The sequence below is a fragment of the Pseudophryne corroboree genome, unplaced genomic scaffold (assembly GCF_028390025.1).
Source record: "Pseudophryne corroboree isolate aPseCor3 unplaced genomic scaffold, aPseCor3.hap2 scaffold_430, whole genome shotgun sequence".
Classification (NCBI taxonomy): domain Eukaryota; kingdom Metazoa; phylum Chordata; class Amphibia; order Anura; family Myobatrachidae; genus Pseudophryne; species Pseudophryne corroboree.
Window position 1 is genome coordinate 19,829 of NW_026970062.1, and position 12,972 is coordinate 32,800.

Here is a 12,972-nt window from a genome sequence, read left to right on the forward strand (position 1 = left end):
CTTCCAAAAAACACTCCCCAAACAGCACATGACGCAAAGAAAAATAAAAGAAAAAAGAGGTGCAAGGTGGAATTGCCTTGGGCCCTCCCACCCACCCTTATGTTGTATAAACAGGACATGCACACTTTAACCAACCCATCATTTCAGTGACAGGGTCTGCCACACGACTGTGACTGAAATGACGGGTTGGTTTGGACCCCCACCAAAATAGAAGTAATAAATCTCTCCTTGCACAAACTGGCTCTATAGAGGCAAGATGTCCACCTCATCATCATCCTCCGATTCATCACCGTGTACATCCCCCTCCTCACAGATTATCAATTCGTCCCCACTGGAATCCACCATCTCAGCTCCCTGTATACTTTGTGGAGGCAATTGCTGCTGGTCAATGTCTCCACGGAGCAATTGATTATAATTCATTTTAATGAACATCATCTTCTCCACATTTTCTGGAAGTAACCTCGTACGCCGATTGCTGACAAGGTGAGCGGCGGCACTAAACACTCTTTCGGAGTACACACTTGTGGGAGGGCAACTTAGGTAGAATAAAGCCAGTTTGTGCAAGGGCCTCCAAATTGCCTCTTTTTCCTGCCAGTATACGTACGGACTGTCTGACGTGCCTACTTGGATGCGGTCACTCATATAATCCTCCACCATTCTTTCAATGGTGAGAGAATCATATGCAGTGACAGTAGACGACATGTCCGTAATCGTTGGCAGGTCCTTCAGTCCGGACCAGATGTCAGCATCAGCAGTCGCTCCAGACTGCCCTGCATCACCGCCAGCGGGTGGGCTCGGAATTCTGAGCCTTTTCCTCGCACCCCCAATTGCGGGAGAATGTGAAGGAGGAGCTGTTGACCGATCAAGTTCCGCTTGACTTGATAATTTTCTCACCAGCAGGTCTTTGAACCCCTGCAGACTTGTGTCTGCCGGAAAGAGAGATACAACGTAGGTTTTAAATCTAGGATCGAGCACGGTGGCCAAAATGTAGTGCTCTGATTTCAACAGATTGACCACCCGTGAATCCTGGTTAAGCGAATGAAGGGCTCCATCCACAAGTCCCACATGCCTAGCGGAATCGCTCTGTCTTAGCTCCTCCTTCAATGTCTCCAGCTTCTTCTGCAAAAGCCTGATGACGGGAATGACCTGACTCAGGCTGGCAGTGTCTGAACTGACTTCACGTGTGGCAAGTTCAAAAGGTTGCAGAACCTTGCACAACGTTGAAATCATTCTCCACTGCGCTTGAGACAGGTGCATTCCACCTCCTATATCGTGGTCAGATGTATAGGCTTGAATGGCCTTTTGCTGCTCCTCCATCCTCTGAAGCATATAGAGGGTTGAATTCCACCTCGTTTCCACTTCTTGCTTCAGATGATGGCAGGGCAGGTTCAGGCGTTTTTGGTGTTGCTCCAGTCTTCTGTACGTGGTGCCTGTACGCCGAAAGTGTCCCGCAATTCTTGTGGCCACCGACAGCATCTCTTGCACGTCCCTGTCGTTTTTTAAATAATTCTGCACCACCAAATTCAAGGTATGTGCAAAACATGGGACGTGCTGGAATTTGCCCAGATATAATGCACGCACAATATTGCTGGCGTTGTCCGATGCCACAAATCCACAGGAGAGTCCAATTGGGGTAAGCCATTCTGTGATGATCTTCCTCAGTTGCCGTAAGAGGTTTTCATCTGTGTGCGTATTCTGGAAAGCGGTGATACAAAGCGTAGCCTGCCTAGGAAAGAGTTGGCGTTTGCGAGATGCTGCTACTGGTGCCGCCGCTGCTGTTCTTGCGGCGGGAGTCAATACATCTACCCAGTGGGCTGTCACAGTCATATAGTCCTGAGTCTGCCCTGCTCCACTTGTCCACATGTCCGTGGTTAAGTGGACATTGGGTACAACTGCATTTTTTAGGACACTGGTGAGTCTTTTTCTGAGGTCTGTGTACATTTTCGGTATCGCCTGCCTAGAGAAATGGAACCTAGATAGTATTTGGTACCGGGGACACAGTACCTCAATCAAGTCTATAGTTGGCTCTGAAGTAATGATGGATACCGGAACCACGTTTCTCACTGCCCAGGATGCCAAGGCCTCAGTTATCCGCTTTGCAGCAGGATGACTGCTGTGATATTTCATCTTCCTCGCAAAGGACTGTTGGACAGTCAATTGCTTGTTGGAAGTAGTAAAAGTGGTCTTACGACTTCCCCTCTGGGATGACCATCGACTCCCAGCAGCAACAACAGCAGCGCCAGCAGCAGTAGGCGTTACACTCAAGGATGCATCGGAGGAATCCCAGGCAGGAGAGAACTCGTCAGAATTGCCAGTGACATGGCCTGCAGGACTATTGGCATTCCTGGGGAAGGAGGAAATTGACACTGAGGGAGTTGGTGGGGTGGTTTGCGTGAGCTTGGTTACAAGAGGAAGGGATTTACTGGTCAGTGGACTGCTTCCGCTGTCGCCCAAAGTTTTTGAACTTGTCACTGACTTATGATGAATGCGCTGCAGGTGACGTATAAGGGAGGATGTTCCGAGGTGGTTAACGTCCTTACCCCTACTTATTACAGCTTGACAAAGGCAACACACGGCTTGACACCTGTTGTCCGCATTTCTGTTGAAATACTTCCACACCGAAGAGCTGATTTTTTTGGTATTTTCACCAGGCATGTCAATGGCCATATTCCTCCCACGGACAACAGGTGTCTCGCCGGGTGCCTGACTTAAACAAACCACCTCACCATCAGAATCCTCCTTGTCAATTTCCTCCCCAGCGCCAGCAACACCCATATTCTCCTCATCCTGGTGTACTTCAACACTGACATCTTCAATCTGACTATCAGGAACTGGACTGCGGGTGCTCCTTCCAGCACTTGCAGGGGGCGTGCAAATGGTGGAAGGTGCATGCTCTTCACGTCCAGTGTTGGGAAGGTCAGGCATCGCAACCGACACAATTGGACTCTCCTTGTGGATTTGTGATTTTGAAGAACGCACAGTTCTTTGCTGTGCTTTTGCCAGCTTAAGTCTTTTCATTTTTCTAGCGAGAGACTGAGTGCTTCCATCCTCATGTGAAGCTGAACCACTAGCCATGAACATAGGCCAGGGCCTCAGCCGTTCCTTGCCACTCCGTGTGGTAAATGGCATATTGGCAAGTTTACGCTTCTCCTCCGACGATTTTTATTTAGATTTTTGAGTCATTTTTTTACTGATCTTTTGTGTTTTGGATTTTACATGCTCTGTACTATGACATTGGGCATCGGCCTTGGCAGACGACGTTGATGGAATTTCATCGTCTCGGCCATGACTAGTGGCAGCAGCTTCAGCACGAGGTGGAAGTGGATCTTGATCTTTCCCTATTTTTGGAACCTCAACATTTTTGTTCTCCATATTTTAATAGGCACAACTAAAAGGCACCTCAGGTAAACAATGGAGATGGATGGATACTAGTATACTTATGGATGACGAGTGACTGACGACACAGAGGTAGCTACAGCCGTGGACTACCGTACTGCGTCTGCTAGTATAGAGATGATAATTAATGATATAAAAAAAAATATATATATAACTACTGTAGGTATATATAATATAATGACGGACCTGGTGGACACTGTCAGCAGACTGCTAAACTACTAGTATGAAGAAGATAGAAAAAAACTTCCACCACAGGTAGGTAGGTATACAATTATGGACGAGCACTGACGACACAGAGATAGCCACAGCCGTGGCCTACCGTACTGCGTCTGCTAGTATAGAGATGATAATTAATGATATTAAAAAAAATATATATAACTACTGTAGGTATATATAATATAATGACGGACCTGGTGGACACTGTCAGCAGACTGCTAAACTACTAGTATGAAGAAGATAGAAAAAAAAAACCACCACAGTTAGGTATACAATTATGGACGAGTGACGACACAGAGGTAGGTACAGCCGTGGACTACCGTACTGCGTCTGCTAGTATAGATAATATACTAAATATATTACTACTGTAGGTATATAATATAATGACGGACCTGGTGGACACTGTCAGCAGACTCCTAAACTACTAGTATGAAGAAGATAGAAAAAAAACCCCCACCACAGGTAGGTATACAATTATGGACGAGCACTGACGACACAGAGGTAGGTACAGCCGTGGACTACCGTACTGCATCTGCTAGTATAGATAATATAATAAATATATTACTACTGTAGGTATATAATATAATGACGGACCTGGTGGACACTGTCAGCAGACTGCTAAACTACTAGTATGAAGAAGATAAAAAAAAAACCCCACCACAGGTAGTTAGGTATACAATTATGGATGAGCACTGACGACACAGAGATAGCCACAGCCGTGGACTACCGTACTGCGTCTGCTAGTATAGATAATATAATAAATATATTACTACTGTAGGTATATAATATAATGATGGACCTGGTGGACACTGTCAGTAGACTCCTAAACTACTAGTATGAAGAAGATAGAAAAAAAAAACCCACCACAGGTAGGTAGGTATACAATTATGGACGAGCACTGACGACACAGAGATAGCCACAGCCGTGGACTACCGTACTGCGTCTGCTAATATAGAGATGATAAAGATGAAAAAAAAAATATAACACTACTGCAGGTAAATATTTATATAATATATGTATGACGGACCTGCTGGACACTGTCAGCAGAATGCATTTATAGAATAAAAAAAAAACACCACAGGAGTGTTTAACTTTTTCAGGCAGACAATATACTGGTGGTCACACTGGCAGCAAAAGTGTGCACTGTACTCCTGCTATAACTGCTCCCCAGTCTCCCCCACAATTAAGCTGTGTGAGCAGTGAGCACTCAGCACAGTCAGATATACATAGATGATATATCATGCAGCACACTGAGGCTGAGCACAGATATGGTATGTGTATCGTTTTTTTTCAGGCAGAGAACGGATTATAAATAATAAAACTGGTGGTCACTATCAGCAAAACTCTGCACTACTGAGTACTCCTGACAAGTTCAACTGCTCCCCAAATTAGTAGTAAATCAAATGTCACTCGTCTCTATCTTCTAATCTAAACGGAGAGGACGCCAGCCACGTCCTCTCCCTATCAATCTCAATGCACGTGTGAAAATGGCGGCGACGCGCGGCTCCTTATATAGAATCCAAGTCTCGTGAGAATCCGACAGCGGGATGATGACGTTCGGGCGCGCTCGGGTTAACCGAGCAAGGCGAGAGGATCCGAGTCTGCTCGGACCCGAGCAAAAAGGGTGAAGTTCGGGCGGGTTCGGATTCCGAGGAACCGAACCCGCTCATCTCTTATGGCCACCCAGCATGACGCCTCCCTTCTTGACCATGCTGTAATTGCAGTCGCACTGCAGTTCAGCGTGATCATAAAAAATGGTGTAGCCTCCTGCTGGTGCAGACTGTATGTGCGCGCAGGAAGCCGCCACCATTTTTGTGATCACAGCGGCTGAATGTGATGTCATACAGCTGCTGTGACCACGCCCCCTGTGTCTCCTCCATTGCAGACCCCATTTTGAAGCCTTGCCCCCGCACCGCTCCATCCCTGACATGGAAATGGAGTGTTGCTGACCCCCCTCTCCCCCCCTGCCCCGATTGACAGGCAGAGGCGATCGCATTCTCTGCGGGGTGCCGCAGAAAATGCAGGCACATGCGTATGCTCTTAGCAATTTTTGCAGTTGGATCACTTATTGTGATTGCAATCCAACCTGAATCAGGCCCTATTACCTATCACAATGCGCTGCGGGCAGTACAAAATTGGTTTAATATAGGAGAAAAACCCCCAGACCTGTGCTCCTTAACTGTACCTGGTGGCTAGTGGAGCGGCTGCCCAGTAATCAGTGTCCACGCCAGTGCGCACACGGTCCACCCCCTACGGCCACGCTCCCCTTCATCAGCGGCCTCGTGATCCGGAAGGGCGGTGTGTGTGTGACTGACCTTAGGAAGAAACCGGAGCCTCCGCTGCAGTGACCCAGCAACCAGGGCACGGGAGTATACAGCGCCGCTGGGAGTGATGAAGCTGCAGTAAAGATGTCTATTAGACCTAGCCTGCTGCAGCCCTTGTAGATTCTCATAAAACAAGTTCTTCTTTTCTTGTCAAAATGAATAGCTAAGAATTGGCTTCCTGAGGCAGGCCCCTGTTAAGTGGCCTGCTACTGAAGGCACCAACTACAAACTGAGCTCCCTGTTCATGGAAGCGGGGTTATAGAGGAGGATGCGCTGAGCATCTTGGGAACAGTCAAAAGCTTTGAGTCGGTTGGTGCCTCAGATCAAGATCCTACTCTACACCCCAATGTGAATCCTTGTGGAGTCCTGTGTACCCCACAGAAGAAATTAATGTGTCACACCCATTGGCAGCAACCTTAGAATAGCTGCTGATGGGCACAATTGAGAAAGGAAGGGGGGGGGGACATTTGAATCCAGCACATAGATGCAATTCAAATATGTAATTTGTACCTTCCTATTTTAAAATATAATGGATGAACTTCACCCTGTGAGAACAATCTTCATGATCAAGAGATCTCATATGCAAAATAAGTATGAGTTGGGATAGGGCTGGGGAGGGTGGCTGCTCGGGCAGCCCCTCCCCCATCAAGTTAAGGAGATTCAACTGAGGAAGCACAAGGGAACTCTCGTCTGGGGACAACAACTGCAGGGAGACCACATCTTTTCAGATGAACATGGGAGGGCGGAAGGCTGCCTAATACTGAAGCACCATCAAATATCAAACCATATGCAACAACTAGTACAAGCATTCCTGGGGGAAGGTCTGCAGCAGACGGATTTGCATACGGTGATGTCATCCAAGCAGTGGGCCAAAGTTGGCTGGAACCCTCATCTGCATATGAAAAGAGAAAAGGGGCATGCAGGGCATGGCGGCCTTTTGCGGTGCTTGGATGACCCCTAGTTCGCATTAAACACCCCCACCCTCCTTTGGTGTGGGGCTCATGTTGGCTATGCCCCAGCCCCTGAAGCATTCAAGCTGATTTCTTGCAGCAGCTGGGCACTGTAACAGCTCCAGAGCTGCTCTGTAAGGCAACTAAAAGGGTGTGGGCCCTGCAGCACCACCTGTAGTTCGCATTGTGCGTTGGAAGGCACAAAGTAAGCAGACGGGAGAAGTCAGGATAGTGCGCAAGGGCATAGAAGGGAGTGGCTCCAGAAAAGAGAAGTGGAAACAGACAGCAAACTAGGCTGGAGAGAGACCTGAGACAAAGAGATCTGAATTATACGAGAGCCGACCAGGGGAAACACAAATTATGCAATCAAGTTTCCCACATTTGGGGAAATCACAGGAACAGCACACCCAGAGGGCAATGGGTGAGCCTTGCCCTGGGAGAAGCACCTTCATGATCATAGTATCTCACCTGGCAGGTAAGTAGGAGTTGGGCTAGAGCTGGGGAGGGTCACTGCTCGGGCACCCCCCTGTCAAGTGAAGGAGATCCAACTGAGGCAGCACAAGGGAACTCTCGAAAGAAGAACAAGGCTAGAGGAATATATGAGACAAAGAAATCTGACTTTTACCAGAGCTGACCAGAGGAAAACACAAACACAGTCCCCCACTACCACAAAAAATGCAGGCGAGTTTCCCACATTTGGGGAAATCACAGGGGTCAGCATACCCAGAATGCAATGAATGAACCTCACCCTGGGTGAACAATCTTCATGACCATGGTGTCTCCTATGCAAAATAAGTATGATTTGGGATAGGGCGGGGAGGGCCGCTGCTCAGGCACATCTCTGTCAAGTAAAGGAGATTCAACTGAGGCAGCACAAGGGAACTCTCATCTGGGGACATCAACTGCAGGGAGAACACATATTTTCAGATGAACATGGGAGGGCAGAAGGCTGCCTAATACTGAAGCACCCCCAAACAACAAACCAAATGCAACAACTAGTGCAAGCATTCCTGGGGCAAGGCCTGCAGCAGATGGATTTGCATATGGTGATGTCATCCAAGCAGTGGGTCAAAGTTGGCTTCAACCCTCATCTGCATATGAAAAGAGAAAAGGGGCGTGCAGGGCATGGCGGCCTTTTGCGGTGCTTGGATTACCCCTAGTTCGCATTAAACACCCCCACCCACCTTTGGTGTGGGGCTCATGTTGGCCATGCCCCATCCCCTGAAGCATTCAAGCTGATTTCTTGCAGCAGCAGGGCACTGTAACAGCTCCAGAGCTGCTCTTTAAGGCAAGTAAAAGATTGTGTGGGCCCTGCAGCACTACCTGTAGTTTGCATTGTGCATTGGAAGGCACAAAGTAAGCAGACGGGAGGAGAAGTCAGGATAGTGCACAAGGGTATAGAAGGGAGGGGCTCAAGATAAAAGAAGTGGAAACAGACAGCAAACTAGGCTGGAGAAAGACCTGAGACAAAGAGATCTGAATTATACGAGAGCCGACCAGAGGAAACACAAATTATGCAGTCAAGTGTCCCACATTTGGGGAAATCGTAGGAGCAGCACACCCAGAGTGCAATGGGTGAGCCTTGCCCTGGGAGAAGCACCTTCCTGATCATAGTATCTCACCTGGCAGGTAAGTAGGAGTTGGGCTAGAGCTGGGGAGGGTCGCTGCTCGGGCACCCCCCTGTCAAGTGAAGGAGATCCACCTGAGGCAGCACAAGGGAACTCTCGAAAGAAGAACAAGGCTAGAGGAAAATCTGAGACAAAGAAATCTGAGTTTTAACAGAGCTGACCAGAGGAAAGCACAAACACAGTCCCCCACTACCACAAATAATGCAGTCGAGTTTCCCACATTTGGGTAAATCACAGGGGTCAGCATACCCAAAATGCAATGAATGAACCTCACCCTGGGAGAACAATCTTCATGACCATGGTATCTCCTATGCAAAATAAGTATGATTTGGGATAGGGCTGGGGAGGGCCGCTGCTCATGCACATCTCTGTCAAGTAAAGGAGATTCAACTGAGGCAGCACAAGGGAACTCTCATCTGGGGACAACAACTGCAGGGAGAACACATATTTTCAGATGAACATGGGAGGGCAGAAGGCTGCCTAATACTGAAGCACCCCCAAACAACAAACCAAATGCAACAACTAGTGCAAGCATTCCTGGGGGAAGTTCTGCAGAAGACGGATTTGCATACGGTGATGTCATCCAAGCAGAGGGCCAAAGTTGGCTGGAACCCTCATCTGCATATGAAAAGAGAAAAGGGGTATGCAGGGCATGGCGGCCTTTTGCGGCGCTTGGATGACCCTTAGTTCGCATTAAACACCCCCACCCTCCTTCGGTGTGGGGCTCATGTTGGCCATGCCCCATCCCCTGAAGCATTCAAGCTGATTTCTTGCAGCAGCTTGGCACTGTATCAGCTCCAGAGCTGCTCTGTAAGGCAAGTAAAAGGGTGTGGGCCCTGCAGCACTACCTGTAGTTTGCATTGTGCATTGGAAGGCACAAAGTAAGCAGACAGGAGGAGAAGTCAGGATAGTGCACAAGGGTATAAAAGCGAGTTTCCCACATTTGGGAAAATCACAGGGGTCAGCATACCCAGAATGCAATGAATGAACCTCACCCTGGGAGAACAATCTTCATGACCATGGTATCTCCTATGCAAAATAAGTATGATTTGGGATAGGGCTGGGGAGGGCCGCTGCTCAGGCACATCTCTGTCAAGTAAAGGAGATTCAACTGAGGCAGCACAAGGGAACTCTCATCTGGGGACAACAACTGCAGGGAGAACACATATTTTCAGATAAAAATCTTGGTCATGCTCTGGTTTCTCTTCAGAACGAACAAATCTTTCGCCTTTTACTAAAGATTTCCGTGGAGAGGAGCAAAACCGAGTTTTATCTCAATTTTTGCATGCCCCATCTTTTTGGGGTTTCTTTTATCGGTTTAAAGATAGAATGAGTGTGCTTTAATGTAAGCTCATTTGCATAGAAATGACAGTAAATGTTTGTTTCTTTTCAAACAGAACTTTCTTGACCATGCTACTTGCTTGAAAGATCTGGGAGCACATGGAATACAGTACAAACCATGCTTATAGCAAGGAGAAGCCAGGTGAGAAATCTGCTTACTTTCAAGTTGGGCGCTCACTTTGATCTGAATGAGGACTGCTGGCACAGCATTTAGGCGACAGGTGGAATCTTGGTCATGCTCTGGTTTCTCTTCAGAACGAACAAATCTTTCGCCTTTTATTAAAGATTTCTGTGGAGAGGAGCAAAACTGAGTTTTATCTCAATTTTTGCATGCCCCATATTATTGGGGTTTCTTTTATCAGTTTCTTGTTAGCTTTAATGTAAGTTTATTTGCATAACAATGACTATAAATGTCTGTTTCTTTTCAAGCAGAACTTTCTTGACCATTCTAATTGCTTGAAAGATCTGGGAGCACATGGAAAAGAGTACAAACCATGCTTATAGCAAGGGGAAGCCTGGTGAGAAATCTGCTTTCTTTCTTTCAAATTGGGTGCTCACTTTGCGCTGAATGAGGACTGCTGGCATGGCACTCAGGCGACAGGTGGAATCTTGGTCATACTCTGGTTTCTCTTCAAAACAAACAGATCTTTCGCCTTTTACTAAAGATTTCCGTGGAGAGGAGCAAAACTGAGTTTTATCTCAATTTTTGCATGCTCCGTCTTATTGGGGTTTCTTTTATCGGTTTAAAGATAGAACGAGTGTGCTTTAATGTAAGCTCATTTGCATAGAAATGACAGTAAATGTTTGTTTCTTTTCAAACAGAACTTTCTTGACTATACTAAATGCTTGAAAGATCTGGGAGCACATGGAAAAGAGTACAAACCATGTTTATAGCAAGGGGAAGCCTGGTGAGAAATCTGCTTTCTTTCTTTCAAATTGGGTGCTCACTTTGAGCTGAATGAGGACTGCTGGCATGGCACTCAGGCGACAGGTGGAATCTTGGTCATGTTCTGGTTTCTCTTCAGAACGAACAAATCTTTCGCCTTTTACTAAAGATTTCCGTGGAGAGGAGCAAAACTGAGTTTTATCTCAATTTTTGCATGCCCCATCTTATTGGGATTTTATTTTATCGGTTTAAAGATAGAACGAGTGTGCTTTAATGTAAGCTCATTTGCATAGAAATGACAGTAAATGTTTGTTTCTTTTCAAACAGAACTTTCTTGACCACACTAATTGCTTGAAAGATCTGGGAGCACATGGAAAAGAGTACAAACCATGTTTATAGCAAGGGGAAGCCTGGTGAGAAATCTGCTTTCTTTCTTTCAAATTGGGTGCTCACTTTGAGCTGAATGAGGATTGCTGGCATGGCACTCAGGCGACAGGTGGAATCTTGGTCATGCTCTGGTTTCTCTTCAAAACGAACAGATCTTTCGCCTTTTACTAAAGATTTCCGTGGAGAGGAGCAAAACTGAGTTTTATCTCAATTTTTGCATGCTCCGTCTTATTGGGGTTTCTTTTATCGGTTTAAAGATAGAACGAGTGTGCTTTAATGTAAGCTCATTTGCATAGAAATGACAGTAAATGTTTGTTTCTTTTCAAACAGAACTTTCTTGACTATACTAATTGCTTGAAAGATCTGGGAGCACATGGAAAAGAGTACAAACCATGTTTATAGCAAGGGGAAGCCTGGTGAGAAATCTGCTTTCTTTCTTTCAAATTGGGTGCTCACTTTGAGCTGAATGAGGACTGCTGGCATGGCACTCAGGCGACAGGTGGAATCTTGGTCATGTTCTGGTTTCTCTTCAGAACGAACAAATCTTTCGCCTTTTACTAAAGATTTCCGTGGAGAGGAGCAAAACTGAGTTTTATCTCAATTTTTGCATGCCCCATCTTATTGGGGTTTTATTTTATCGGTTTAAAGATAGAACGAGTGTGCTTTAATGTAAGCTCATTTGCATAGAAATGACAGTAAATGTTTGTTTCTTTTCAAACAGAACTTTCTTGACCGCACTAATTGCTTGAAAGATCTGGGAGCACATGGAAAAGAGTACAAACCATGTTTATAGCAAGGGGAAGCCTGGTGAGAAATCTGCTTTCTTTCATTCAAATTGGGTGCTCACTTTCAGCTGAATGAGAACTGCTGGCATGGCACTCAGGCGACAGGTGGAATCTTGGTCATGCTCTGGTTTCTCTTCAGAACTAACAAATATTTCGCCTTTTATTAAAGATTTCCGTGGAGAGGAGCAAAACTGAGTTTTATCTCAATTTTTGCATGCCCCATATTATTGGGGTTTCTTTTATCAGTTTAAAGACAGAACGAGTGTGCTTTCTTGTTAGCTTTAATGTAAGTTTATTTGCATAACAATGACAGTAAATGTTGTTTCTTTTCAAACAGAACTTTCTTGACCATGCTACTTGCTTAAAGGTCTGGGAGCACATGGAAAACAGTACAAACCATGCAGTATCACAAGAGCCTTTATTTGATCTTTCATGAAGATAGAGCAGAATTGAGGACACGTCAACAATTTCTGCCGAAGGTGGTTCATCTTTCCACATGGTGCCTTTGGCCACTGACACCTTCGTTGAGTCAAAGTCTCTGGCTGTGGTCAGAACTTTGAAAATGTATGTCACCAGAACGGTTCAGATTAGGAAAACAGAGGCTCTGTTTGTCCTGTATGCTCCCAACAGGATTTGGTGTCCTGCTTCCATGCAGACCATTATGCGCTGGATCTGTGGTAAGATTCAGCATGCTCGTTCCACGGCAGGATTGCCGTTACTGAAGTAGGTGAAGACCCATTCTACTAGAAAGGTGGGTTCATCCTTGGCAGCTGGTCGGGGAGTCTCGGCATTGCAACTTTGCCGAGCAGCTATTTAGTAAACACTTTTGCTAAGTTTTACAAGTTTGATACCTTGGCTGATGATAACCTTAAGTTGGGTCATTCGGTGCTGCAGAGTCGTACGCACTCTCCCACCCGTTCAAGAGCTTTGGTATAACCCCATGGTTCTTAATGTGACCCCAGCATCCTCTAGGTCGTATGAGAAAATAGGATTTTAATACCTACCGGTAAATCCTTTTCTCTTAGTCTGTAGAGGATGCTGGGCACCCGTCCCAGTCCA

At 46.2% G+C, this 12,972-nt stretch overlaps 11 non-coding genes and 1 pseudogene across 11 annotated transcripts; 7 read left to right on the forward strand and 5 right to left on the reverse strand.

Moving 5' to 3' along the window:
- Positions 1–7,206: 7,206 nt before the first annotated feature.
- Positions 7,207–7,369, reverse strand: LOC135026187 (U1 spliceosomal RNA). The gene has a single exon (XR_010222837.1). It is a non-coding gene; the product is annotated as a U1 spliceosomal RNA (small nuclear RNA).
- A 152-nt stretch (positions 7,370–7,521) lies between these two features.
- LOC135026084 (U1 spliceosomal RNA) lies at positions 7,522–7,685 on the reverse strand. The gene has a single exon (XR_010222749.1). It is a non-coding gene; the product is annotated as a U1 spliceosomal RNA (small nuclear RNA).
- Positions 7,686–8,360: 675 nt separating this feature from the next.
- LOC135026133 (U1 spliceosomal RNA) lies at positions 8,361–8,523 on the reverse strand. The gene has a single exon (XR_010222795.1). It is a non-coding gene; the product is annotated as a U1 spliceosomal RNA (small nuclear RNA).
- Positions 8,524–8,675: 152 nt separating this feature from the next.
- Positions 8,676–8,839, reverse strand: LOC135026075 (U1 spliceosomal RNA). The gene has a single exon (XR_010222741.1). It is a non-coding gene; the product is annotated as a U1 spliceosomal RNA (small nuclear RNA).
- A 593-nt stretch (positions 8,840–9,432) lies between these two features.
- Positions 9,433–9,560, reverse strand: LOC135026199 (U1 spliceosomal RNA; annotated as a pseudogene).
- Positions 9,561–9,704: 144 nt separating this feature from the next.
- Positions 9,705–9,820, forward strand: LOC135026205 (U5 spliceosomal RNA). The gene has a single exon (XR_010222847.1). It is a non-coding gene; the product is annotated as a U5 spliceosomal RNA (small nuclear RNA).
- Positions 9,821–10,090: 270 nt separating this feature from the next.
- Positions 10,091–10,206, forward strand: LOC135026239 (U5 spliceosomal RNA). Its single transcript, XR_010222880.1, has one exon. It is a non-coding gene; the product is annotated as a U5 spliceosomal RNA (small nuclear RNA).
- A 264-nt stretch (positions 10,207–10,470) lies between these two features.
- Positions 10,471–10,586, forward strand: LOC135026233 (U5 spliceosomal RNA). Its single transcript, XR_010222874.1, has one exon. It is a non-coding gene; the product is annotated as a U5 spliceosomal RNA (small nuclear RNA).
- Positions 10,587–10,860: 274 nt separating this feature from the next.
- On the forward strand, positions 10,861–10,976 carry LOC135026220 (U5 spliceosomal RNA). The gene has a single exon (XR_010222861.1). It is a non-coding gene; the product is annotated as a U5 spliceosomal RNA (small nuclear RNA).
- A 275-nt stretch (positions 10,977–11,251) lies between these two features.
- LOC135026228 (U5 spliceosomal RNA) lies at positions 11,252–11,367 on the forward strand. Its single transcript, XR_010222869.1, has one exon. It is a non-coding gene; the product is annotated as a U5 spliceosomal RNA (small nuclear RNA).
- Positions 11,368–11,641: 274 nt separating this feature from the next.
- LOC135026208 (U5 spliceosomal RNA) lies at positions 11,642–11,757 on the forward strand. The gene has a single exon (XR_010222850.1). It is a non-coding gene; the product is annotated as a U5 spliceosomal RNA (small nuclear RNA).
- Positions 11,758–12,032: 275 nt separating this feature from the next.
- LOC135026244 (U5 spliceosomal RNA) lies at positions 12,033–12,148 on the forward strand. Its single transcript, XR_010222885.1, has one exon. It is a non-coding gene; the product is annotated as a U5 spliceosomal RNA (small nuclear RNA).
- The last annotated feature ends 824 nt before the right edge of the window (positions 12,149–12,972 follow it).